Source organism: Schistocerca cancellata, chromosome 10, assembly GCF_023864275.1.
Source record: "Schistocerca cancellata isolate TAMUIC-IGC-003103 chromosome 10, iqSchCanc2.1, whole genome shotgun sequence".
NCBI classification, from domain to species: domain Eukaryota; kingdom Metazoa; phylum Arthropoda; class Insecta; order Orthoptera; family Acrididae; genus Schistocerca; species Schistocerca cancellata.
In genome coordinates this window covers 109,233,763-109,260,344 of record NC_064635.1, presented here as the reverse complement: position 1 = coordinate 109,260,344, position 26,582 = coordinate 109,233,763, and the positions used below count along the sequence as shown (strand labels likewise).

At 43.8% G+C, this 26,582-nt stretch overlaps 1 protein-coding gene and 1 non-coding gene across 2 annotated transcripts in view; one reads left to right on the top strand and one right to left on the bottom strand.

Annotated features, from left to right (window-relative positions):
* LOC126106385 (connectin) overlaps positions 1-26,582 on the top strand; it is a 749,467-nt gene that overhangs the window by 366,139 nt on the left and 356,746 nt on the right. The window lies entirely within an intron of this gene.
* On the bottom strand, positions 4,248-4,330 carry Trnas-gga (transfer RNA serine (anticodon GGA)). Its single transcript is given in 2 exon segments — positions 4,248-4,284; positions 4,292-4,330. It is a non-coding gene; the product is annotated as a tRNA-Ser (tRNA).

The following is a 26,582-nucleotide window of genomic DNA, read 5'->3' as shown; positions in this document are numbered from 1 at the left end:
TATTGTACAACGTTCCGAGACGTGCTATGCAGCCAGGAGCCCACCATATTCATTTTGATAGGACTCAAGTACTGGCAGCCACTAGCGGATACCATGAAAGGTTATACAGAGAGGTCATAGAGATTGTAAACGCCTCAGGAATTTTAATAGACGGGAGGAGGAAGTGAAATTGAATGACATTTGGATGCACGTGCTGAAGAAGATGTGTACACCGGCCGGGATGGCCGTGCGGTTCTAGGCGCTACAGTCTGGAACCGCACCACCGCTACGATCGCAGGTTCGAATCCTGCCTCGGGCATGGATGTGTGTGGTGTGTGTTAGGTTCTAAGTTATAGGGTACTGATGACCTCATACGTTAAGTCCCATAGTGCTCAGAGCCACGTGAACCAAGAAGATATGTACCAGTCTTCCACCGCGGGACGATAGCGACAATGGATGACGGCGGTCAACAACGGCCAGTTCAACTCGCGCATCTAAACATGTCGTCACGCCACTGCGCCGAAACGGAATTTTGCTGTATTCAGTAGCGAGCGAGGTGTTAAAATATCTGCTGCAGATGGGGACGAAACTTCGGTTTTTAAGGTGAAATCCTTTCGACCACGGCATAATACTTCCGAACATTTTATTAACTGTGACAATCAATATTAGCCGCATTTCAGTCGTTCTTTCCACACCTCTGCGATGGCAGTTAGAACCGCGACACAAAACGTTGGAATGAATGAGCGTTTGGCGTCATTGGCCGGGGGACCCCTTGGGGGGCAGGTCCGGCCGTTTTGGTGCAAGTCAAATTACATTCGACGCCACATTGGGCTACCTGCGCGCCGGATGGGGATGAAATGATGACTAAAGCACAACACCCAGTCCCTGAGCGGAGAAAATCGAGAAAATCCCCGACACAGCCGGAAATCGAACCCGGGCGTGTAGGACGGCAATCCGTCACGCTGACCACTCAGCTATCGGGGCGGACACAACGCGTTGAACTCACACGTTCATACGTGTGACCGACGAAAACATTCCACACACACTGTCACTCATAATCGGTACGTAAGAGCCACAGGGGTTGACATAAAAGGTTTCAGGTTTCAGTGAAACCACCCCTTTCTCTGGGGCGCTGATTCCCACACATTTCGCGGTCGAGAACGACAGTTCGCAGTACAGTGAGCAAGATATTTCGACACCCTTGGACTTTTCAAACCTTCTGTAAGCACATTGAGAGACTGCATCTTACTAAAGGTGGTCTCAACACTTTGAAGGGAGCGCGACCGCAATTTTTGCTCATGTGTTCGGGTTGGAACGACAAGGGACCGTTCAAAACACTTCGACGTGAACTGTGTGCATTTTCATCCTTCTTTCACCACCCTTCTTATGGCTGACACTGCACTAAAAGTATTAATTACATTTTATGTGGTCATTCACCTTTTGTCAGAGAGCCTGACTAGCTGCTGTCGTGCTTCCACATGCTTCATGGCTAAGTAGCGCAATATATCAGTGTGTAACACCGAAAACGCAGATAAAATACCTTCTGCACCATCCACAAATTTTCGCAGTTTAATATCTTATGACAACTTGTACTGTACTGCTAATTCTGAATCTGTAAGCTTTATTAAAGGAACTCTAGTTAATATGTGATGGAGGTAATAGTGTATTTATTTGATAATGTAAATGTTACAGTGGAAATGGAACATTAGGGAAGGTAGTACTTCCCTAGAGGATGTACACCATGACTAAAATGGTCTGTGAGAGCTTACCATAAACTCAAAAACACATCCACCAGTGAAGGTGAACAATCACTGTACTCGGCAAGGGAAAGTATACAGTAGTATATTATCCACCAGTGATGCTCTACCATCGCTGCTCCCGCGTTATTAACGGTGCGTCCAACAATGCAGCCACGCATCAGCATGAATGTAATTACCGTCAGCTCGTTATTGTTATGTTATACAGCAGTGCAGTTATGGTTGACAGTAGTGTATTTACGGTTCACATCAGTGCAGCTACGGTTAAAATCACTGAAGTTCTACGAACGTCTCAGAGTGGAACGGGAAAATCTCAGTTATAATTCTGTCTTCATGGACAGAGTCACTTATCAGCAAGGCTAAATCACTAAAATCTGGACGAAAGATGGACGACAACGGCTACAAGTGTTTGAAGAGACATGAAGTGCTGGAAGTGAATGGAGTAACCAAATTAATAGAAACTGCAACTGAAGAAGGTAAAGGTAGTATTTACTACGTTTATGATGAAGAGCCGTGTGACATTCTGCATGATACTCATGTCATGACTGCCACGGTGGATGCGACCAAATGATGATATGCTGGAAGTCAAGGTTCTGTAATATAACGCACAGAGACGTCCAAATTTATCTTAGTTTGTGTGAGCCTTGTTTACAAAAGGAAGGTGGTCAGATAAAAGGAATAGTACTGAAGCCAATGCGTTTAAGGAGCTAAATTCCAGATGTCAAGTTGATCTCATTGACTTACAATCGCAAGAAGATAGAGATTACAAATTCAAAATGGTTTATCAGGACCACCTCACTAAATTCGTTATTCTCAGGCCACTGAAGTCCAGAACAGCTGAAGAGGCATGCAATAACATCATTGACATTTTTACGTTGTTCGGCGCTCCCTCAGTATAGCATTGTGACGATGGTAGGGAGTTTGTTAACAAAATAGTGAGCAGCTTAACTGAACTATGGCCCAATTTTAAGGTTGTCCACGGTAAACCTAGATACAGTCAGAGCCAAGGCAGAGGGAGCAAATCAACACAGACAATATGCTAACTACATGGATTCAGGAGCGCAACACCGCGGAGTGGAGGCGTGCGATAAAATTTGTGCAGCTAATGAAGTATAGCGATGTACATTTTGTAATTAAAAGGTCTCCGTACGTAGGGATGTTTGGCTGCCCTCCTAAACGTGGTTTGTCTTCAACAAGTTTACCTCCTGAAGCATTGATGGCCGTTCACTCCGAGGATGACCTTGAAGATATAATTAATCAAGTGAGTGTTAGCACCGGCCACTGTGGCCGAGCGGTTCTAGGCGCATCAGACCGGAACCGCGCTGCTGCTACGGTCGGAGGTTCGAATCCTACCTCAGGCATGGATGCGTTTGATGACCTTAGGTTAGTTAGCTTTAAGTATTTCTAAGTCTAGTGGACTGATGACCTCAGATGAAACATTGATGGTCGTTCACTCTGAGGATGACCTTGATAATACAGTTAATCAAGTGAGTGTTAGCGCCGGACGCTGTGGCCGAGCGGTTCTAGGAGCTGTTGCTACGGTGGCAGGTTCCAATCCTGCCTCAGGCATGGATGCATGTGATGTCCTTAGCTTAGTTGGGTTTAAGTATTTCTAAGTCTGATGGACTGACGACCTCAGATGTTAAGTCCCACAGTGCTTAGAGCCATTTGAACCATTTTGAGATTTTGAGTGTTAGCAGTGAGGTAGGGACTGAAGCGTTGCAGGATAATGATCACAGTAAATCTCCATTGCAAGAGCATAACATACCAACAGCAACAGAGGTTGAGAAAGGAGGGAAAAAAAGGATTCCTGACGATAATGATTACTGCCTGACTGATTTAGACGAGTCAACTCGTGCTATTAAGAAACTCAGAACTGAAGCGTACAAGTGCTTAGCAGAACAAGCGCAAAGAATGCGGAAGTGTTCAGATAGCTGCTTTCCAACAGTGGGAAAGGACTGTACTGTGAGGGTTCCAGTTGCAGGCTTCGACAGAGGAACAGGAGATGCTAGGTCGATCTGGGGTGTCGTCCTCGAGACAACTACCGATCGCTTCTACCGAATCGGGTTGAGAGAGATGATGTGCTGAGCCAATTACACTCAATTATGGAAGGGACGATACGATATGGCACTGCGGCAGCAACTACAACATTTTGTTTCTGGTCCCAATTCAGTACTCGCCCGCTAAGAATAATCTCAGAGGAGGAAGTTCCAGCACAGACGTCTCAGACGATGGGAAATGGCGAGAGATTCAGTGTCAGAGCCGGCAGCTGTGGCCGAGCAGTTCAGTCCGAAACCGTGCGCCTGCTACGGTCGCAGGTTCGAATTCTGCCTCGGGCTTGGATGTGTGTGACGTCCTTAGGTTAGTTAGGTTTAAGTAGTGCTAAGTCTAGGGGACTGATGATGGTTCAGATGGCTCTGAGCACTATGGGACTCAACTGCAGTGGTCATCAGTCCAATAGAACTCAGAGCTAATTAAACCTAACTAACCTAAGGACATCACACACATCCATGCCCGAGGCAGGATTCGAACCTGCGACCGTAGCGGTCGCGCGGTTCCAGCCGTAGCGCCTAGAACCGCTCGGCCACCCAGGCCGGCGGGACTGATGACCTCAGATGTTAAGTCCCATAGTGCTTAGAGCCATTTGAACCATTTTTGAAAAATGTCAGACTCTGAGATTCTTTCGCAGAAACAAAAATGTTTTGTGCAACTCAAAGTGCCATAGTGCACGTCCTTGCTGCAATAAATGTATTTTACGTGTGGCTATGTTTTCAAACCACAGGTGATAAATGCAACATTCGAAGTACCACTGTTTTGTTACTGGTTCACATTCCCTATCTCTTGGCAGTAAAGGTACACATGCAGTAGTGATAGTACACTATCCCTAGTCAATGTGTATTGTTTGACAAAACTGGAATCAGTAATCCACTTTCACTAAATGGTGCACTGTCACCAGTGATGGTATACTTTCCCTGAAACTTCCACATATCTACATCTACATCTACATCTACATTTATACTCCGCAAGCCACCCAGCGGTGTGTGGCTGAGGGCACTTTACGTGCCACTGTCATTACCTCCCTTTCCTGTTCCAGTCGCGTATGGTTCGCGGGAAGAACGAGTGTCTGAAAGCCTCTGTGCGCGCTCTAATCTCTCTAATTTTACATTCGTGATCTCCTCGGGAGGTATAAGTAGAGGGAAGCAATATATTCGATACCTCATCGAGAAACGCACCCTCTCGAAACCTGGCGAACAAGCTAGACCGCGATGCAGAGCGCCTCTCTTGCAGAGTCTGCCACTTGAGTTTGTTAAACATCTCCGTAACGCTATCACGGTTACCAAATAACCCTGTGACGAAACGCGCCGCTCTTCTTTGGATCTTCTCTATCTCCTCCGTCAACTCGATCTGGTACGGATCCCACACTGATGAGCAATACTCAAGTATAGGTCGAACGAGTGTTTTGTAAGCCACCTCCTTTGTTGATGGACTACATTTTCTAAGGACTCTCCCAATGAATCTCAACCTGGTACCCGCCTTACCAACAATTAATTTTATATGATCATTCCACTTCAAATCGTTCCGCACGCATACTCCCAGATATTTTACAGAAGTAACTGCTACCAGTGTTTGTTCCGCTATCATATCATCATACAATAAAGGATCCTTCTTTCTATGTATTCCCAATACATTACATTTGTCTATGTTAAGGGTCAGTTGCCACTCCCTGCACCAAGTGCCTATCCGCTGCAGATCTTCCTGCATTTCGCTACAACTTTCTAATGCTGCAACTTCTCTGTATACTACAGCATCATCCGCGAAAAGCCGCATGGAACTTCCGACACTATCTACTAGGTCATTTATATATATTGTGAAAAGCAATGGTTCCACAGCACTCCCCTGTGGCACGCCAGAGGTTACTTTAACGTCTGTAGACGTCTCTCCGTTGATAACAACATGCTGTGTTCTGTTTGCTAAAAACTCTTCAATCCAGCCACACAGCTGGTCTGATATTCCGTAGGCTCTTACTTTGTTTATCAGGCGACAGTGCGGAACTGTATCGAACGCCTTCCGGAAGTCAAGAAAAATAGCATCTACCTGGGAGCCTGTTATAACATGTATGAGTGCTTGCATTTATAATGTAAATTTCTGCGCATTAGCCAAGGGAACTTCATTTAAATGCATCGATAGCAGCGACTAAATGGCAGTAACTGTTCCGTTGTTTATCTTTACGTATGAAGAATCTCTGACGCGCTGCGAGCAGAGAGGAAGCAGAGAGCGTGAGTCATGAAAGAGTGCGGAAGTATTTGTTGGACGATTCCGCAGACTTGATGTGCAACTATAATCGCGCCAGTGTAGGCGGACCTACTTCGTTAACCGGCGAGTATTGAGGGCACGGTAAGAGTGGACAGGCGGAGGAAGCTGCAGTTCTAACTGCTGCGTAATTATACGTCGCTCTGGAGACGACTCTTCACCCACAACCAGAGGCAGCAACAGCAGCATCTCAGCAATGTCGTCGGCTGCATTATTCGTCGTCCGCACAGCTGCAACATTGTAAGACTCTTACCTGACAATGTGTATCTAATATTGTACATGCATTCTCTCTCTCTCTCTCTCTCTCTCTCTCTCTCTCTCTCTCTCTCTCTATTCTTAGTCGGTTCCGACTCTTCGTGACCCCATGAACCAAATCACGCCACTTATTCCTGTCTTGCACTTTCTCCCGTAGACCTTCCAGGTTGGAACACATTGCTTCTGTGATGCCATCGATCCATCTCATCCTCTGACGTCCTCTTCTTCTAGTTCCTTCAATCTTCCCCAGCATTAATGTTTTTTTCCAGCGAGGCATGCCTTCGCATTGTGTGTCCAAAGTAGGTCAGCTTTTGTTTTAACATTAGACCTTCCAGGGAGAGATCTGGTTTAATTTGCTCCAATATTGATCTGTTGGTTCTCTTTGCAGTCTATGGAACTCTAAGAAGTTTCCTCCAACACCACAATTCGAAGGAGTCAATTCTTCGCCGTTCAGCCTTTCTAATGGTCCAGGTCTCACATCCATACATCACAACTGGAAAGACCATAGCCCTCACAATACGGATTTTTGTAGCTAGTGTTATATCTCTGGACCTTATAACCTTGTCAAGGTTTGACATCGCCTGTCTTCCGAGCAACAGGCGTCTCTGGATTTCATGGCTCCAGTCGCCATCAGCAGAGATCTGGCAACCGAGATAACTGAATGTGGTCACTACCTCCATGGTTTCTCCTGCTATATCCCACGAATTGGTAGGTGTAGTTACCATAATTTTCGTTTTCTTCACATTCAGCATAAGACCGGCCTTTTCACTTTCGTCTTTCGCCTTCAGTAAGAGTGTTCTCAATTCTTCTTCACTTTCTGCCAACGGGATCGTATCATCCGCGTATCTGAGGTTGTTTACATTTATTCCAGCTATTTTAATTCCTGTTTCTACTTCATCTAGCCTCGCATTCCTCATAACATGTTCTGCATACAGATTGAATAAGTACGGTGACAGTATGTATCAGATGAATGAGGTGATCTGGTACACCCATGTTTTTCAGTACGTTCCATAATTTGTTGTGATCGACGCATTACATGCATCGACGCATGCATTACCCAGTGACTTTTCTTTCACAAACTTTAATGACAAACCTGAATAATAACCTGCAGTATTCAAAACTTGTAGGGCACCTCTGTTGTCCTCACACAGACAGCAGGGTCCCTTTTCTTTTCCATGTAATCACCGAGTGTCCTTAAAATATGAAAATTTGTTAACTATTACCTGCTAGTTTTGTTCGTTTGCTAATGACCAGTTTCAGTCTAAATATTGCTGCCTGAGTAACTATTCAATCTTGTATTGCATAACAGAGGCATAATTAATCTTCAGTTTTGAGTATAAACTTCATTCGCTTAAAGTGACGTAAAATTTCACTGGCAAAACCTATAACTAAAGATACAGTACAAATTAAGAATGAACACTTTCATTTATTCTGTGTTCAGCTTAGCGAGTGATTTCTGCTGGCTTGGTGAGTACCTTACTGTTCTTACTTTAAAACTGAATTCAGTTGCTCATTTACTTGCCTATTGTGATGCAAAATCCTCCAATTATGTGCGACGGACTATTAATACAACAATAAATGTAAAATACCTGCGCGAGACATAAATACTGTGTAATTTAAGCATCTCCGTGCGAACTCGATAACAAAGATGTATTAAGCTACGGCCAAGAGTTAGTTATTCCATGTTGGACATTGGAAGAGGGATGTTATATGTCGGATTGAGAGGAGATTGTTGGAAGCCGCCATTAAGGCAGTAACCAACGGTTTATGGTATTGAAGATAATAAATACATGTAAAAGCACAAAAGGAGTATCAGGTGTGTAGAGTTCATAACCCGTAATCATTTCAAAAGAAATATTCAGTGATTATAAAGACGCAAGTCTTTCGGAAATGCTGTGCGATTTGATGGTGCGAACCTGTACTTTTACACGGTTTTGGGATTCGTCGAGAATATTTCTCCGAAGACCTAAATAATTTCACGAACTAAAGTTGGATTCCACATTCCATACACATGGCACAGCATAGCACTTAATTGTACCGATCGATTTCCGTAGAGCGATAAATTACCTTTAGCGATTTCAGGTGGAGAAGTTCCAGCCAGGAGACTCAAACGAGATCTGCTGCTTCGAAACGCATATAGTATTACCGTATTCTTTACCTTACGGAGAACAGTAAGCAATATAGACTTCGTAACAACCGCAAACATAATTAAAAGGCCTCAAATAAAAGGAGCAAATATTGAAAAGGAATCGCTAAACCAAACAATAAATAAAAACCAATTAATAATAATATGCAATCACAGTAATAAAACTCTCATTAAAAAAATATAAAGTTTAAAATCTGCTTAAAGGAAATTCAATTCAACCTTTCAATAATTAAAAGTAAATTGTTTACCTTTTCCCAACTTTGCATTACGCTACGCTGAGGTTACTGAAAGTCATTTTTTACGTAACAGTGTTTCAGTTATAGCCAATTATTTATTTAACCAACAACGTCATTTATCTTTTCTTTCAAAATTTAGTATTTCAGATTAAGAAATTGAAAATTCAGTGCTTTCAGATTCACTTATATTCTCGTGAATTGTTGTGTTGTGGAAAAGCGTGACAACCTTATGTTACCACGCCAGTGATCATTTACTTAACTTTCTTTGCCATTACCTGTCTTAAGATCCCGGGTATTCATTGCCCTAGACGGCTGGCAGCCCTTTATCCCCTATTTGTTAATCAGTATTTCTTGTATTGTCAGTATTTTTTGTACACTACTGGTCATTAAAACTGCTACACCAAGAAGAAATGCAGATGATAAACGGGTATTCATTGGACAAATATATTGTACTAGAACTGACATGTGATTACATTTTCACGCAATTTGCCGGGTGGAGTGGCCGTACGGTTCTAGGCGCTACAGTCTGGAACCGAGCAACCGCTACGGTCGCAGGTTCGAATACTGCCTCGGGCATGGATGTGTGTCATGTCCTTAGGTTTGTTAGGTTTAAGTAGCTCTACGTTCTCGGGGACTGATGACCTCAGAAGTTAAATCCCTTAATGCTCAGAGCCCATTTGACGCGATTTGGGTGCATAGATCCTGAGAAATCTATGCCCAGAACAACCACCTCTGGTCATAATCATGGCCTTGATACGCTTTGACATTGAGTGAAACAGAGCTTGGATGGCGTGTACGGGTACAGCTGCCCATGCAACTTCAACACGATACCACAGTTCATCAAGAGTAGGGACTGGCGTATTGTGACGAGCCACTGACCAGACGTTTTCAATTGGTGAGAGATCTGGAGAATGTGTTGGTCAGGGCAGCATTCGAACATTTTCTGCATCCAGATAGGCCCGTACAGGACCTGCAACATGCGGTCGTGCATTAGCCTGCTGAAATATAGGGATCGAATTAAGGGCAGAGCCACGGGTCATAACACATCTGGAATGTAACGTCTACTGTTGAAAGTGCCGTCAATGCGAACCAGAGGTGACCGAGACGTGTAACCAATGGCACCCCATACCATCACGCCGGGTGATACGGCAGTATGGCGATGCCAAATACACTCTTCCAATGTGCGTTCACTGCGATGTCGCCAAACACGGATGCGACCATCATGATGCTGTAAACAGAACCTGGATTCATCAGAAAAAATGACGTTTTGCCATTCGTGCACCCAGGTTCGTCGTTGAGTACACCATCGCAAGCGCTCCTCTCTGTGGTGCAGCGTCAAGGGTAACCGCAGCCATGGTCTCCGAGCTGATAGTGCATGCTGCTGCAAACGTCGTCGAACTGTTCGTGCAGATGGTTGTTGTCTTGTAAACGTCCCCATCTGTTGACTCAGGGATCGAGACGTGGCTGCACGATCCGTTGCAGCCATGAAGGATAAGAAGCCTGTCATCTCGACTGCTAGTGATACGAGGCCATAGGGATCCAGCACGGCGTTCCGTATTACACTCCTGAACCCACCGATTCCATATTTTGCTAACAGTCATTGGATCTCGACCAACGCGAGCAGCAGTGTCGCGATACGATAAACCACAATCGCGATAGGCTACAATTCGTCCTTTATCAAAGTCGGAAACGTGATGGTACGCATTTCTCCTCCTTACACGAGGCATCACAACAATGTTTCACCAGGCAATGCCAGTCAACTGCTGTTTGTGTATGAGAAATCGGTTGGAAACTCTCCTCATGTCAACACGTTCTAGGTGTTTTCACCGGTGCCATCCTTGTGTGAATGCTTTGAAAAGCTAATTATTTTCATATCAAAGTGTCTTCTTCCTGTCGGTTAAATTTCGCGTCTGTAGCACGTTATCTTATTATTGTAACAATTTTAATGGCCAATAGTGTATTAAAATATTACATGGTACGCTATTCCCCTGCCTGGTTCGTGAATGATTGCAGTAAATTCCACCGATTTCCTTGTTATTATCGGTATCTGGATTAGATTCTTCTTTCAAGGGGGTCTGTTCTACACTTACCTCCTACTAACCGGTATTGTTTTCCTTCGGCAACGATAACCATACTCACTGTAAAATTTCGTTAGGCATACGCGATAACGGTCAATTATATCGCAATCCAGATGCCGATTAGGAAAGAGGAGGTTACAAGTGCTGTATGTTAATATCCTGGAGTGTGAAATGCGGACGTTACCTCTCGTCCATCTTTCACGCTAAGTTGCACGAAAAAGCGAAATCTGGGTACCACAAGAGCATGTTTATAAGTTGATTTAAAATTTTCTCTCGCTCTCAAGGAAAACTTCCGTTCAAGCTGAGAACGTGCCCAAGAATTCTCCAACAAACGGATATAAATGTCGTTCGCCTGCTAATGACCATTTGTTAAATGTGGTCCTCTGTTTTCCGTTCTGAAAAACAGACACCATATCCACGCTTGTGGTACGTCTTGAGGCCACGTATTACACGCCTGCTTGTCACCGTCTCAGCGCTGCTCACGAGAGAACACCTTGTCTCAGGTAGGACAGCCAGCCCGCTGTTGATCTGCTAAACGGCGCAGCCGGGACTCTGGACTTAGCGCCCCCTCGTGCTTCTCCAGACATCTCCAGCCAGAAGCGAGCCGACTTGTTAACCGTGCTAATTGGATGGCCCTCGGAGCGCAGTGGACTGCACTCCAGCGCTCGCCCGCTAGGGTTCAGGAACCAGCAGGCGGCGCGGAGCGTGACGTCACGAGGCGGCACCCTTCATAGACACTATCATACCATCTCGGGCCGAAATAAATTAAAAAAAAAAGAAAAGATAAAAACGGAAGCTTGGTCAGGCCTTACAGAGACTGCCTCAAGTACAGCTCGTTGGCCTGGTCGGTGCCGTTTATGGAAGGTCGAGGTCCTCTTTGGGACGATACTAATTAAGATAGTGACGTACATCTGAGGAGGGCGCCACCAGCGAGCTGCCGCTATCGTTTTATAAATACAGCGCGGCGTCATCTATAGCTGACAGCATCACCGCCGTTAGCTGCTTAATGAGGAGTGGCGGATTAAAAGTCAAGACGCCGTAACAGCATGTCCGATATAAAGGCGTGCCAAATGAGGGATAATACGAGGAAGATGAGAACCTTATCTGCTATACCTGCTACGCACTCATCGAACATAACATTTAACAAATTAAGGGTGGAGTCATTAAAGGCATCATCATCGTCGTCGTCGTTGTCGTCATCAACGATTAAGCCTTTTGAGCTACTCCGCCTCAGAACTGTTCATGTCATCTCATTTCTGTTGTGTTACGCTGTATTGCAGCTTTAGTTACGCTATTATTAGACATACACTGGGCACGATCTTTCCATTTCAGTATGTGTTTTTCAGTTTAGTTTTAATGACTTCGCCGGCCTGAGTGGCCGAGCGGTTTCTAGGCGCTACAGTCTGGAACGGCGCGACCGCTACGATCGCAGGTTCGAATCCTGACTCCGGCATGGATGTGTGTGATGTCCTTAGGTTGGTTAGGTTTGAGTGGTTCTAAGTTCTAGAGGGCTGATGACCTCAGAAGTTAAGTTCCATAGTGCTCAGAGCCATTTTTTTTTTCGTAATGACTTCAACATCTAGTTCTTGTCTAATATCGATGTTTCTTTTGTGTTTTAGTTATGAAATCTCGCTACGGAGGAACGTCATTTCTGATGATTCGACTCGTCGCTATTAATCAGTTTTTAGAGTCCAATATTCGCTACCATACAGAAGCACAGACTAGGCTTTTACTTTTTAAAAGTCTAAATTAAATCTTCTTTCCGTATGTTAGGCTTTAACATAAGTTGGATGGTTCCACAAGAGTGTCTCAATATGAATGAATTTAGCTCTGCGCCATCTGACTAGGAAAATTTAAAATTGCACCATTCATATTTAAACTCTCTTAAATGTTAAATTATTTCAAACTGATCGTCATCTAAAAGCTCAGTAGGGACTTCAGTAAAGAGGTATGGAGATCTCTCAACAGTGCAACCACAGATGTTCGAAAGAAAAACATAGGTTCAACGAAGGTAACTGCAAAGAGACAATAGGCAGCAGAATAAATAATTAAGTCGATTGATGAAAGAAAGAGGTAAAGAAACGTTCAGGGAAATTCAGGCATACAGAAATACAAGTCACTCATTACTGAAATGAATAAGAAATGGCCATGCGGTTCTAGGCGCTTGTCCGGAACCACGCGGCTGTTACGGTCACAGGTTCGAATCCTGCCTCGTGCATGGATGCGTGTGATGTCCTTAGGTTTAAGTAGTTCTAAGTCTAGGGGACTGATGACGTCAGATGACTAGTGCCATAGAGCTTAGACCCACTTGAACCATTTTTGAATAAGAAGTGGAGGCAAGCTAAAGCGAAGTGACTTCCTGAAAACTGTGAAGAAATCCATTAGGAAGTTGTGTATATCGCGCGAAATGTTGAAAAATTATCCACATCTGATTTTAAGTTTTTCCACTGTCGTCGCGATTATAACAAGTTGGTTTCAGAAAACGAGAGAGTGCTGGCCGATGTGGCCGCGCCGTTCTACGCGCTTCAGTCTGGAACCGCGCGACCGCTACAGTCGTAGGTTCGAATTCTGCCTCGGGCATCGATGTGTGTGAAGTCCTTAAGTTAGTCAGTTTTAAGTGGTTTTAAATTGTAGGGGACTGATGACCTCAAATTTTGTCCCACAGTGCTCAGAGCCATTTGAACCATTTTTGAACCAGAGAGTCCACCTGTCTTGCTTTGGGATTCCCAGTTTTCCACAGAGAGGTGGTCCGCTGTTTCGATTCCGTCATTCACATTTGTTTGAAGGGACTGCAAGAAACAGGAATCGATTGGGAACACTCATGGGATCCAATATTAGAATCAGAATGTGAAAGAGCTTTGGGAGACTTAAGATCAAATAACACACAAGCGATAGATAACTTTCTATAGATATTTCTAAAATCATTGGGGGAAGTGCCAACAAAACGACTATTCACGTTAGTGTGTAAACTGTATTGAGACCGGTGATAAACCATCAGATTTCGGAAAAACATCATCTCCACTATTCTAAAGAGCCGACAAGTGCGAGAACTATCGAACAACAAGCTTAACAGCTAATGCATCCAAGTTGCTGGCAAGAATAGTACACAGAAGACTGGAAAACGAAATCGAACTTCGCTTAGATGACGATCAGCTTGCCTTTAGGAAAGGTAAAAGCACCAGAGAGGTAGTTCCGGCGTTGCGGTTGATAATGGAAGCAAGACTGAAGAAAAATCGAGACATGTTTATAGGATCTGTCGACCTGCGAAAAGCTTTCGGCAATGCAAAATGGTGCAAGATGTTCGAATTTTGAGGAAAGTAAGCTATAGGGGGAGACGTCTGTCACCGTAGGTGAGTGGACAGTGCGCCAGCTTCTCATACCGAGGGCCCGGGTTCGATTCCCGGTTGGACTGGAGATTTTCTCATTTCAGGTTCTGAGTGTTTGTGTCGTCTTCATCATCCTCATTTCAGCCCCACCGACGTGCAAGTCGCCGAAGTGTCGTCACCTCAAAAAACGTGCACCAACTGATCGGGTTTACCCGCCGGGAAGCCATCGCCACACGTCGTTCCATTTTACAGTGAGAGACGGGTAATATACAACTTATACACGAGTTGCGTTTAGTTGAGCTAATTTGGGGGCAGGGACCAAACAGCGAGGTCATCGATCTCATCGAATTAAAAAATGGTTCAAATGGCTCTCAGCACTATGGGACTCAACATCGTAGGTCAAAAGTCCCCTAGAACTTAGAACTACTTAAACCTAACTAACCTAAGGACATCACACACACCCATGCCCGAGGGAGGATTCGAACCTGCGACCGTAGCAGCCTCGCGGTTCCGGACTGCAGCGTCAGAACCGCACGGCCACCGCGGCCGTCTCGTCGAATTAAAGAAGGATGGGGAAGGAACCCGGCCGTGCCCTGTCAAAGGAACCATCCCGGAATTTGAATGAAGTGATTTAGGGAATTCACGGAAAACCTAAATCAGGATGGCCGGACGTGGGATTGAACCGTCGTCCTCCCGAATGCGAGTCCAGGGTGCTAACCACAGCGTCACCCTCGCTCGGACTATGTACAAGAGCCAAGAGAGAAAAAGAAGAGTGGGCGACCAAGAACAAAGTGTTCGGTTTAAAACGGATGTAAGACAGGGATGTAGTCTTCCACCATTACTGTTCAGTCTGTACATCGAAGAATCAATGCAGGAAATAAAAGAAAGGGTCAAGAGCCGCTCGGAGTGGCCGCGATGTTTGAGGCTCCAGGTCACAGATTGCGCGGTCCCTTCCGCCTGAGGTTCGAGTCCTCCTTCGGACATGAGTGTATGTGTTGTTCTTAGCGTAAGTTAGTTTAAGTAGTGTGTAAGTCTAGGGACTGATGACCTCAGCAGTTTGGTCCCTTAGGAATCCACACACATTTGAATATTTGAAGGTTCTAGAGCTGGATTGAAACTCAAGGGTGAAACGGTACCAATGATGACATTGGTATCCTCAGAGAAGGTCAAAAAGAAATATAAGATTTGTTAAATCTAATGAACAATCTAATGAGTACAGACATGGATTGAGAAGAAAGTGAAGAAAAACTTAAGTAATGAGAAGTAGTAGGAACGAGAATGGCGAGAAAACATCAGGGCTAGTGATCAAGAATTAGTTGAAGTTAAGGAATTCTACTACCTAGGCAGCAAATTAATCTATGACGGACTGAGCAAGGATGACATAAATAGCAGACTAACAAAGGGGAAGAGGGTACTCCTGGCTGAGAAAAGGTTACTGGTATCAAACATAAGTCTTAATTTGAGGAAGAAATTCCTGAGCATCTGAACTTGGAGCGCAGCGTTGTATATGGTAGTGGAATATGGAGTGGGGGGACGTATAACAGAATAGAATCGAAGCAATTGAGATGTGGCGGGTATGTGTGTGTGTGTGTGTGTGTGTGTGTGTGTGTGTGTGTATGTGTGTGTATGTGGAAAATGCTGACAAGGAGAAGGGACAAGATAACAGAACATGTGTTAAGACATCAGGGGATAACTTCCACGGTACTAGAGGGAGCTGTAGAGGGTAAAAACTGTAGTGGAAGACAGAGCTTGGAATACATCCAGCAAATAATTGAAGATGTGCGGTGTGTGTGCTACACTGAGATAAGGAGGTAGGTACAAGAGAGGCACTCGTATAAGGCCGCATCAAACAAGCCAGAAAAATGATTACTGAAAAAAAATCAACTTTGAACACTGACAGAGCTACGGTAATGCCGCGCAGGACTATCGTTGTGTCTCGGGCCTGCAGACGTAAAGATAAAAAATATTAATAATGTCCTTTTTAAGGTAGTATGAATATTATGTGATTGCCGCTCGTAATATTCTTATTGAGAGACTCTCTGCATAAATTTTCTATTTGTAATATCATCCATTACCTCTACAGGCAGTACAATTACTATTTGTGAGGATAACTTTATGCCTGTTATAATTATTTCTATTCTTTTCTCTTACCATTTATCTACCTACCGATGAAATATCATTCCAATGGATGTGAAGTTGTTGCAGACAAACGTGGCATAGTTTGGTGAGGTAGCCGACGATTTTATGTACATTTTGTTTTAGCGCGGGACTCTCATTCGTTTAGTTTTCCATGAGGCTCACGCTTGAAAAAAAAAAAAGTCGTTGTTTCATCCTTGGATGCGACATCCTGTATGAGCAAAAGGAAAGCGAATTCAGCTTCGAGACCATCCGAAAGACAACGCCGCCTCACCAGGTGCATACTGAAGAATTTCTCTGAAGTCAGCGTCGGTAACGAAGACGCCATTATGTTTCAGATCTGTAGATTGGTGGAAGCATTCGACCCACTGGTCAGGTAGAGACACACAGCGCGTGGAAAGCTTATCAAAGCTCACTTCGTGCGTCAGACCGTGGAGAAACAGAAACGCCATCGTGTTTGGAATGGTTGCGCCAAGAAAGCTGCAAAGAGTTGGCAGGTGCGTCGGGTGAGAAACCGGGCTTGTAGCGGCAGGAGCTGGCTTCAGGCCCGAGCAGACCCCTCTGGTGCCGGTTTCCTGTGCCGCCCCTGAGTCAGTGTCGGTCATCACAGCCACAAGTCTCTGTACATGAGAGGTAATGTCCAGACTGACTGACTCGCTCACTGAGTCATCGATCATCGTCCAGCCCAAAACACTAAGGACAGAAATGTGGAGAAGGCGAAATTCCAACCATACGGGGGTGAAATAGCGGATGAAGGTTTTATTTAAAAACATGTCCCTATTAAAGCAGCTTTCAAGCTAGACCTACTAAAATCGGTATTTGGTTTCTATCAGAAATAAAGAAAAATGTGTTTCAACATTTTTCGAAACCCCATCCCTATATTGGTAAAATATTGGGTGAAAGTTTATTTGAAAATAAATCATTATTAAAGAACTTACAATGTATTATTAAAGTTACATGTATGAAAATTGGTATGTGACTTTTTGGTTAGAAATAAGAAAACACGTGTCTCAGTGTTTTTGGAAATTCAACCCCCAAGGGGATGTTTTACGAAATATTTCATTTTGAAAAGTTGATAGAATTAAATCTATTAAATTTTTAATTTTGCTTCTTGGTTAGAAATAAAAAATACGTGTTTCCATGCTTTTGGTAACTGAGCCGCTATGGGGGTGACACAGGGGAAAAAAGTTTTTATGGAAATATTTCATTACGAAAACATTTTTGAAAATAACTCTATTAAAATTTTGATTTATCTTCTCTGTTATAAATTAAAAGAAACATGTTTTTCACTGTTTTTTTTTTTTATGTTCAACACTTAAGGGGGTGAAATAGGGGACGAAAATTATTTTACGAAAACATTTCATTGTGAAAGGATTTTTAATGTTACATGTATGACTATTGGTATATGGCTGCTTAGTTAGAAATGAAAAAAAACTACTTCTTTCACTTTTTTTTTTTTTTTTTTTTTTTTTTTTTTTTTTTTTTTTTTTTTTTTTTGAATAGGATCAGACTGATTCGCTGCCTCATCATCGCCCAACCCAAACCATTAAGGATAGAAACTTGAAATTTGGAGAGAGTGTGGATCTTATACAGTGGGCATCGTTTAAGAAGCAGTTGTTTGAAAGTTCACTTCTAAAGCGTGTAATATAGGGGTTGAAGGGGCTTTCAATATGTCGCTTTTAAGCCAATTTCGAAGCTAGAACTACTAAAATGGCTACCTGGATTCCAGTCAGAAAGAATACTTGTTTCACTATTTTTGGAAATTTAACCAATAATGGGGTGAAATAGGGGACGAAATTTTTTAAGAGAGTATTTCATTATATTAAAAGATTTTTAAAGGTAAATCTATGATAATTACTATTTCTCTTCTTGGTAAGTATATCAAGATATATGTGTTAGGAGATGAAGTTTCTGTGAAAATACTACCACAAAAATGCAAAAGAGATGATTAACAAAAACGTAGGGCTTCAGCTACGAGACTATCTTTTTGGTGAGAAGTACATTCGGCAGAGATCATGCTTCTATACGCCTATTTAGCGCGAAAAGTTTGGAAGGTGCTGCAGTTTGTCAACAACATGAAAATTTGATTGAAAAGAAAATCCGAAGCAGAAGGTGGTAAACAACTTTATTATAATATCAGGGTCAGTGTAAGTCTTTATCTGATTTATAAAATTTATTTATAACAATGATATATGCAGTCATACGGCTTGTTGCAAATATAGCTTAAGTCATAACGTTCTCTGTGGATACACTTGCAAATGTGCCCCATTGCTTGGCAGTGAAACGTCCGGGACACAGTCAATTACTCTCCAGCTGTCTGCGAGCACTTAGAGCATCACGTATTCGTGCCGTAGTAGTTTTTACGTCAGGAACTGGTGAACTGAACACTTTATTCTCAACGTTACCCTCAAAAAGGTCAAGAGGGGCTATGACTTATGAACGAGGTGACCACATGATGTAGGACCGCCGAAAGATCTCCTCCAAGGACTAAAATGGTTCAAATGGCTCTGAGCACTATGGGACTTAACATCTGTGGTCATCAGTCCCCTAGAACTTAGAACTACTTAAACCTAACTAACCTAAGGACATCACACACATCCATGCCCGAGGCAGGATTCGAACCTGCGACCGTAGCAGTCGCGCAGCGCCGGACTCAGCGCCCAGAACCGCGAGACCACCGCGGCCAGCCTCCAAGGACTGTGCGAATAAATAACTTTCAGTGTGGTGATGCACCATCTCGTTCAAACACTATCCTTGCTTTAAATTCCTGTAACTGAGGTGCAACGTGAAGTTCCAACTAATCCAGGTAAGACGTTGCCGTAATGGTAGGCTCCAGTATTTGTGTTGTACATAACGCCACACCACACATTTGTTGCTGTATAACGGTGTGCTCCGACCGCTAGATTCGGACATGATACCCTTTCACTTTCCCTGATCCGTGAGATGTCTGTTCATCGAAGAAAAAACCTTTATTAAGAAAGCCATTGTTTACATCTGTCCGTTCCAACATATTCCCGACAAACTCACCACTTCTGGGCTTAACATCCATTTGCGCAAAATCATCGCCACAGTGCTGCACAGTACCCCTGTTTCTCTGGATACGCGCAAACTACCGTTTGCCGGGGACTGTGCTGAATAGCTATACCCTCGGTATCAATAGAGTCGTCACTCCAGATCCATCGCTACATGCCCGGTCAATATCACTGCCTCTTTCTTCGTGCTTTCCTTTCCATTATTTTATACTCTTCACATCTGGTTAATATCGCCCATAGGCACTTCGGAACAGTCGCTGAATTGTAATACGTCATCGTGTTTAATGAAACCACCAACCCCATTGCAGTTTCCCTGGCATAGACGACAGAAGCGCTCCTAAATTACGCTACCTGTAACAAGAGAGAGAAAAAAGAAATCAGATGCTGGGAGAAAATTAGGATATTTGTGGTAAGGTCTTACGGGACCAAACTGCTGAGGTCATTGGTTCCTAAGCTTACACACTACTTAATCTAACTTAAACTAACTTACGCTAAGGACGACACACACACACCCATGCCCGAGGGAGGACTCGAACCTCCGACGTGGGAAGCCGCGAGAACCGTGACAAGACGCACAAGACCGGTCGGCTACCCCGCGAGGCTAGATGCTGGGAGAGAACATGTAGAAGCATGTCCATAAAACCTTCATGAGATAAGCTACCATGTGCAATAAACTACGTAGCTGTATCGAACAAAGTTAGTTACACATGAATGTTTGTAGCCAGGGAAATACTTCCCACTCTGCACGACTCCATTTTCCAAGTACGCGAACAGCTCCTTAGAAAATGGCGTATGTACGAGGGGCATTCCATAAGTAATACAACATATTTTGTCCCAGCCAATTTTGGTTGAAAAAACAGCTGAATTTATTGTGTAACATTACGGAATATTCGTGTTTCAGCCTCTATAGTTTCATGAAGTTCTGATAGGTATCGGCTCTGTACATGGCCTTCAAAATGGTGTCTGTAATGGGGTGCGTTCCAAGCAGAGACCTGCCATTGAGTTTTTCTTTCCTATATTCAGATATTCTGAGGCACTTGCAGTGAGCAAAACACGTTCAGTTGTTGGAGACGTGCCTATCTTCATCGTAACAAGGTCGCGCAACCCTGTCCGCTCTCCCACGTACTGGCCAGTCGCACACAGCAGTGTGATTGAAGAAACGACTGCAGCGTGTTCGTCTGTACAAAAATGCGAATGAACTACTCCTTCTCCATGAAAATGCAAGGCCTAACACGTCTGCGCACTCGAGTGTAGCTAACAGAACTGCATTGAACTATTTTTCCTCATCCACCCTGCGGCCCCAGATCACGCATTTTCCAACATCCATCTTTTTCGCCCAATGATGGATGCACTCCATGGGAAGCAGTACGTGGATGATGGGGAGATTATTGATGCAGAAAGACGTTGTCTCCGAAGTCGTCCAGTAGAGTCCAGTAGAGTCCAGTAGAGTCCAGTAGAGTCCAGTAGAGTCCAGTAGAGTCCAGTAGAGTCCAGTAGAGTCCAGTAGAGTCCAGTAGAGTCCAGTAGAGTCCAGTAGAGTCCAGTAGAGTCCAGTAGAGTCCAGTAGAGTCCAGTAGAGTCCAGTAGAGTCCAGTAGAGTCCAGTAGAGTGCAGTAGAGTCCAGTAGAGTGCAGTAGAGTGCAGTAGAGTGCAGTAGAGTACATTAGTGTGCAGTAGAGTGCAGTAGAGTGCAGTAGAGTGCAGTAGATTGCAGTAGAGTGCAGTAAAGTAGTGTAAGGCCGTAGTCCTGAACAGAGATTATGTTGAAAAGTATTTTTTGTTGCCGAAAGAGTGGGGAACAGTGAGGTATATTGAATCCCGAATGAAACCAAACTTCTTCCAGAAAAAAAATTGTTACCTTACTTATTGAACGCCCTTCGTTCATTGTTTACACCCACACATAGGACTGTGTAAAATTACGAGGATCCGAGTAAACTCGTTAAAATGGCGTATCACCGAAACCAACTGGAAGTGTGAAAGAAGAAGAGTGGATAATGTAATTGTCTTTTGAAGTGACGGCGTTGTACCAAAAAAATACTGTGATCAAATTCTTCTCTCAACCCTAATGTCAAGTAAAAGAATTTAATCCTTTTTTCGGAGGAAATTATAGACCTCACCTGACTCCAAGAATGGTACCAGAAGTCTCAACGTCATCTTCAATGAGGACAAAAGATGAAATAATGAATTTAAATTTGTGCCAAGGCCGGATCTTAAACGTAAGTCTACTTCTTCCTAGGCAGATGTGCTATCCACTACACCACACTGACATTGTAGCTAACATATTGTTCGGATTAGCCTTTTCCAATGTCCTGCCTCACAAAAACTTCAGTTCACACCGCAGTCCATCTTGATTTTCGTCTTATTGTGCTGTAGTGGATAGCACATCTGACTTGTATGCAAGAGACCTGTTTTCAAGTCTCCACCTTGGCACAAAGTTTAATTCATTCAAAAAGTGGTTCAAATGGCTCTAAGCACTATGGGACTTAACATCTGAGGTTATCAGTCTCCTAGACTTAGAACTACTTAAACCTAACTAACCTAAGGACATCACACACATCCATGCCCGGGGCAGGATTCGAACCTGCGACCGTAGCAGCAGCGTGGCTCCGGACTGAAGCACCTAGAACCGCTCAGCCACAGCGGCCGGCCTTTAATTCGTTATTTCAGCAAATAACCTTATCGAAGATAATATTGAGACTCAATATATCTCCAGGAAAATGTAATTCCTCTAGGTCAATAGATACCAGAAGCAATCCATAAGAATACTGTCCATTACTTTGATACCCATCTGTTGTAAAATCCCAAAATATGTTTTAAATTAAAAAAAAAAAGAAATGCAGGGTCCTCAACACAGTGATTTCCCTCTCGCACATTGCTTATGTCACGTCCTGAATGTCATCCCTGGCGGCAGTCAGGTAGATGGAATATACCTTGAGTTCAGAAAAGCATTTGACTCAGTACCACACATACGTTTGCGAACTAAGTACGATCGTATGCGGAGCAAACGAAATCTGCGACTACATTGAAGATTCCTCAGCAAGGAGGACTCAACAAGTTATATTGGATGTTCATCGACAGATGTAGAATAAATTGCGGTAAGTGTGTTGAGACTATTACTGGCCTTGTTGTTAATCAATAACTTATCAAAAAATAGAAATAGTGAACTGAGACCCTACTACAGATGATACAGTTATCTAAACTAGTAATAAATTTGTAAGCCCGTCGTGGCTATCTGTCTCAGAACACGCTAATCTCAGCTTCGAGTGTCTGTGTTGTTGTCCTAAACAATGCAGGTGGTGTAATTACAGAAAGACTATCTGATAAAACGACTCGCAAAACTATCTGAAATTCTAAAACTGTATTTAAAGAGACTTTTACAAAAATAATCAGAACACCTAAAACCGAATTTTGCAGTTCCTTCACAAAAAACTACAAGAATGAAAAATGTTACATAATATTACGAGTCCAGTTCTGAAAGACTAAATAACCAAAATGTTTCTGTCAACAGTCCGCTTGAATTATCGTGCGCAAAGTGACTAAAGGAAATTCGAAACATTAGGTAAGACACCCGTAGTATTTAAATGATTGGAAAGAAACTATCCTTTTTAAAATAACTATATTTTGAATAATGAAACTCATTGTCTGACTATTACAATTACCTTTACATAAATAACTTACTATTAAAAATATGAATCTGCTACGAAATTAAATTTTTAAATGGTAACGGAGTGCCTAAATCTGTAATTACTGATTGGAAGCCATGCTAATAGATAATTCTCCTTAATCACGTCTGAACAATGAATGTAACTAACCCAAACCAATGAAGAAAAATCCTACTAAAGCATTCTGTTACCCAAACACATCATAAATTACTTGCAAGATAATGTAACACAACTGTTGTGGGTTGGCCGGAGAGCCAACACCGGGTTACTAGAGGAAGCCGAAAGGCACGCGTTTTAGCTCACGCAGGCTGGCGTGAGGTCTGGAACAGGACAAGGAAATTAGAATTCAGAAAAACGGACGTAGCTGGTGGAATACTTAACTTTAATCCATAAATGGTGAACGTCGCTCTTGACTGTACGTTATTCACAATATCAATTGTAACTGGTAATGGCCCCTTGCTAGGTCGTAGCAAATGACGTAGCTGAAGGCTGTGCTAACTATCGTCTCGGCAAATGAGAGCGTATTTTGTCAGTGAACCATCACTAGCAAAGTCGGTTGTACAACTGGGGCGAGTGCTAGGAAGTCTCTCTAGACTCTGCAATCACTGATAGTGGCGACACGCGGGTCCGACGTATACTAACGGACCGCGGCCGATTTAAAGGCTACCACCTAGCAAGTGTGGTGTCTGGCTGTGACACCACAACAACAATACCTGAAAATCTTCACTTCTCAAATTAGTCTTAACTAAATTATATTTCCAAAATTCCACATCCTCTGTGTCTGTACGTCGGTGCTTTGTGAGATATTTCCAAGCCGTTCACCAGCATAACCAACAGCTGACTCACTAGCTTCTCTTACAATGCTACAGCAAAGACAATGCTACCAGCAAGCAAAGATCATATTGTGTGTACTCAGAAACTCTGTGACGTGACATATAGACTACTGAAAACCACTGTTCGAAAAATGTCCAGAGTACAGATATGCTGTACAAAACATCGAATGGGAACAGAGCTTACTTCACTTTTCTTGAATACTGAAATTAAGTTGGAAACCTTCCAATACCTACGTCGTTAGCAATGAAGGCACGACGACAGTGCACTGATATGTACGCCGCTAGTAGCTGACAGGTTAAGAAAAAGAAGTCACACTGGCTGTTTCCACAGACTGGAGAGAGGCCTATTTGTAGCTCCGACGTGTGCCTAGTGTAAAGGGAAGTCTTGCGTAAGGCAGGTTTCCTGCGCGTCACCTTCAGCTATGACTCAAGTCACTTTAAGACTAGTTCTGTGTCCAGAGGTCATAACGGAACATATCCGCCGGAAGTCCTTGTAGTTAGCTGCACGTACGGTAAGATCATTTTTTGACAAGCTTTTTCTCACCTGTACTTTGTTCACTAGGTTCTAGCTCACCAGTATCACATGTTCAATTCGATATTGTGATAGGGAATTCAAATCAGTCTGAGTTGATAAGTTTCAATACAATGAACGTGATTGGAGGAGAATTCAAACGTTGTAGGAGAATCCACGATAAGTGCCAAATATACACTTGCGGTACAACAATGGGCTAGGCGCTTCAAAATGGCTCTGAGCACTATGGGACTTAACATCTGTGGTCATCAATCCCCTAGAACTTAGAACTACGTAAACCTAACTAACCTAAGGACATCACACACATCCATGCCCGAGGCAGGATTCGAACCTGCGACTGTAGCAGTCATGCGTTTCCGGACTGAGCGCCTAGAACCGCTAGACCACCGGGACCGGCGGCTAGGCGCTTCTCTGAGAGCCATATTAACGTATAGAAACATTAGTAAAACCAACAAACTGCAAGGACGAATTTCTGACTGGAAAAGGAGGAAAAAAGGTGTTATGAACATGTGTCCGCAAATGCATCGTTGCCACGGTAGATGTCGCTGACGACTGAATGTTTCTCCGGCCACGTGCCGTATATGGTATTCATGTCGGGTATAAGTCGAGTCTGCGACCGACAATCGCCGTAACTGCCAGCGTGAAATTTACCCATTTCCAGCGACGCTGTTCGTCTCTGTACATGGATTTGTCCGTACCGGACAGTTTACCGGGCCAAATTCCCGGACCCGCTAATGCTCAGCCGTTCTACAAATTCACCACCTGTAGAACTACTTTCCGATTCTATAAGTCCCTCCAGATCCTTGAGCGTCATGCACTCCGCCTCGCCTTCCGTATCCGCCTCCCGTCCCCCACGCGGATCCTCTATGATCTCATTCCTTTCCCCCATCTGCTCCTATTCCTCGAACATATCCGCATCCTCTACACCTCCCGCCGTCTTGAACCCCCTCAGCCCCTGGTTGCTCCTCTCCTCTCCCATCCCCGCCCCCTGCCACGTCTTCACCGTTGTGTCCCCCCTACCCTCCATCTCTACACCCTACATCTCCTTTCCCAAGGTGGCTTCCATCAACTCCCCCTCCCGGACGATGCCCTCTCTCCCTCCATTTATCCTTCCTATCAACTCTGATCCTCACTCCCCCTCCGTTCCTCTGTCCTTTCCCTGGGCTCCCTCTTCCCCCCCCCACTTCTGTCCTGTTTTCTCCCCACTAAACCTCTCCCTACCTCCCTTCTCCCCCCCCCAAGTCCTTTTGTATTCCCCTCCTCTGCCTACCCCACTCCCTGTCGCGTCTGCCCCCCACCCCTCTTATGGGTCCTCATCCTCCATCAGCTCCTTTCCCGGTTCCCCCTTCGCTTTTACTCTCCTTTCCCCCCTTTTTGTTTTCCCATCTTCTGTCCAGTTTCCCCCCAACTGCTCTCGACTGTGGTATGTCACTTTTTAGTGCAGTGTTCCAGTGGCTATTCAGTGTTGTTTGTCTTTCTCGTGTTGCGAACAGAAACCATGCTGTCGCTAGGTGTGAATTTTATGTCTTTTGCGAACAGAATCCAGACTGTCGCCGTGTTTTTTAATTGTCTGTCTATTGTTTTCCCTGTCTGCATCATATGTATTTTATTAGCATCATCATCCCTCTGTTCTTTGTTTTAAGCTCCATGATTACTTTTCGCCATGTTACTCTTTAAGTCTCCGATTTTATCGCCTGTTTTTTATTATTTATTCCCTTCATCTTTCTCACAAAGTCTGTAGGCTGAAGAGCGGCATACTAAGCTGCTGCCAGCCCGCCCCCTTCGGGGGGAATTGAAATTCAATAAAGAAAAAAAAAACTACTTTCCGGCGATGAAACCGCTCGCTTATATACGCGTAACGCTACAATGTCAACCCCGCAAAACTACATCTAGATAACTGCACGTTGTCAGAATGTAAAATTGTTTTCCTCAGATTGTATTTAACTTTCCGACCTACACTTGATAACATTAATCTGTTATTATGGTTTAAATAAATATATGTGAGAAGTACCGTATGCTTTAAACGATAAGAAAATAATACGTTCCTTTATTTTTCCTTTCCACTTAGTGTCGTTAACTGTAAACACTTTTATTTAATTCATTTTGAATAGGATACGAGTTATGGTAATATCAACTTTACTGCCAGCCGCTTTGGCCGAACGGTTCTAGGCGCTTCAGTCAGGAACCGCGCTGCTGCTGCTGCTACGGTCGCAGGTTCGAATTCTGCCTCGGGTATGGATGTGTGTGATGTCCTTAGGTTAGTTAGGGGCAGTTCTAAGTCTAGGGGACTGATGACCTC